Raw genomic sequence first — 2,500 nt, forward strand, 5'->3', positions numbered from 1 at the left:
TTCCAGCCTGGAGGAGCACTTTCTGCAGGAACGTAGCGCTCCCTCTCTGCCCCTGTTCAAGCTCTCCCGAGTCGGGTAGAGGTTTGATCTTACTTGCAGCGCGGCGATATAGTGACGTTGTTTGAAGCCACCTCGTGTCCCCAGCCACGTATTACTAACCTTGTCATGCGCAAAGTTTTCAACACCCACACCCTGCACTGGTTTCTCACACCATCTCTTGAATTCGACCTGCCGCCAGTTACATGGTTTTAAGTATACCGGCTCTTTCGAGGCGAGGTCTGTAGAAAACACCGAAGGAATCGCTTGACAATCACCTCCGGCTCGGACCCATAGGTTTCTGAACTTCTCATCCACACCCTGCGAGGACACTACCTTTCGTATCATAGCATCAGAAGAGTTGGCAATGCGCTGCAGCCTTCTTAGCTGCGCGGATGGAATCATGCTTTCCAACTTCATGATTGCCAGGCCTCCATCACAAGCTCTGGCGTATAGCAGTCCGTTGCAGGTAGAAGGTGGCAGATGGAGCCAACCCTTAACCGCGTTCCTAATCGCTTGGTCCAAAATTCGCAAGGTGGTCGGTCTGCAATCTGCATGGTCGCTTGGGTACAGTAGTCGCGGTAGGGCGTATGCATTGAGAATTTCCACCTTCTGAGTCGGTTTCAAAGGTGCCTCGTCAATGTTCGAGATCCATTTCTTTAATTGTACATTCAAGTCTGGCTGTACAATGCCAGTCCACGGGCTGATCTTCATACCAAGGTATTTCGCGGAATCCTCTGGCCCAACCATTTGGACTTTTACCTCAGCTATGGCCCACGGGTCGCAGTTATTCACCGTGTACGAATCTTTCGTTGGGTTCAGCATGAAGCCCTGGCATTTGTTGGCTTGAACCTTAAGCCCTGATAGTTTGCAGAATGATTCTAGGATGGCGATGTTGGTGTTCATGCCCTCCCACGATTCACTCATCAACACCAAGTCATCTGCAAACGCCAGCGAAGTCACGCACTCAGCTTCAACAGTGTATCCGACACCATGCGTCTCCAAGGCACATAAGAGAGGGTCCATGGCTAGGCTGAACAACAGGGGAGACATCGGATCACCCTGTTTCACACCAACTCGGATATTAATTTCCGGGCTCGAGGCGTCCTTATTCTTAAACGAGGTCGTGCATTGGTCATAGGCGTTTCGAATGATGTTGACCATATGCTCGTCCACCTGTTTTTGCCTTAGAACCCACATGATGTGGGCATGAGACACCGAGTCGAAGGCCTTCGCCACATCGATGAATACCACCGCCAACGACTTTCGAGCCTTCTTTGCCTGATTCATAATGTCATGAAGTACCTTTAGGTTCTCAGAGCAGCCTGGTGCCGCGATAAACCCGCGTTGCCGCGGATTCAGAGCGCAAGCACGTTCTAGGCGTGCCGTGAGGATCTTGGAAAACAGTCTGAGGATTATGGAGCTAATCGTTATTGGCCTCCAATTTCCCAGATCCTTCAGTAAGTCCTCATTCATAACCTTGGGTATCAGAACAGACCTATTTCTTTTCAGGTCTTTGGGTATGATGCCAGTAACCAACCAAGCGTTGAACAGGGCTGCCAATGTCTTTCCCTCTGGATCAGCAACGATGATTGCTGCCTTTGTCACGCCATCTGGTCCTGGCGCCGATGATGGTTTAATAGCACGGATGCCCGCCACCACCTCTTCCTCCGTAATCAGGGTTTCAAAGTGGTCATTGTTCGCGACCGTCAGCGACTTAAATTGGCCGAGGCCATTAAAAGGTATTGCTTCCTCCCACTTGTTACGGTAGAAGTCATGCACCACATTAATAGGGATCTGGCACTCCTGTTGGTCTTTGCCATCAAGAACTAGAGAGGCCAACCTAGAGCGGTTTCTGTAGAACAGCTTCTGATGTTTCATGAAGTTGCCTCTCTTTACCGCTCTCCTTTTCATCCAAGTCCTCGTAGGCATCGTCCTGGGCATGATAACATCCTCTGCGGTTTTCGAACGGCCACCTCTCGTCCTAACCACTCGCATCATTCGAAGCATTGACTTTGTTGCATTGTCAACCTGGACCTCCTGTTGACCCTCCCCCAGCAGCCATGTCTTCATCACCTCTCTGGCAGGGCCTTCACGCTTTTTGCTTGGCTTAAGCATAAGCGACTCAGATGCTAGAACGAGTTTGGCCCTCACACCCGACGTAATATCTGGCGAGGGTGAAACGGTCTCGAGGTACCCAGAAACAGTGTTCAAAGTTTGTTGCTTGGGAGCAACTTTCTTCTTGGTCAGGCATCGTCTCTTATCCGAAATTTGCTTATTGGTTTTCGTAACCAGCTTTGTCGCAATAAGCATATTGATGTTCTTTTTCCCGTGGAACTGCACTTCTAGATGGGCCAACTGGGTCTCTTCTTCCAAAGACCAGCAGCTTAGATGTGCTCCTCTCCGCGAGGTATTTTTCGTCAACGCTGTGATTCTTTCTTCATTTCGCACTGATGGGTGTGCA

General features: G+C 50.1%; 1 pseudogene; it reads right to left on the reverse strand.

Annotated features, from left to right (window-relative positions):
- Positions 1–2,500, reverse strand: part of LOC144955187 (28S ribosomal RNA) — an 8,401-nt pseudogene that overhangs the window by 2,207 nt on the left and 3,694 nt on the right.

Source organism: Lampetra fluviatilis, unplaced genomic scaffold (assembly GCF_964198595.1).
Source record: "Lampetra fluviatilis unplaced genomic scaffold, kcLamFluv1.1 SCAFFOLD_489, whole genome shotgun sequence".
Classification (NCBI taxonomy): domain Eukaryota; kingdom Metazoa; phylum Chordata; class Hyperoartia; order Petromyzontiformes; family Petromyzontidae; genus Lampetra; species Lampetra fluviatilis.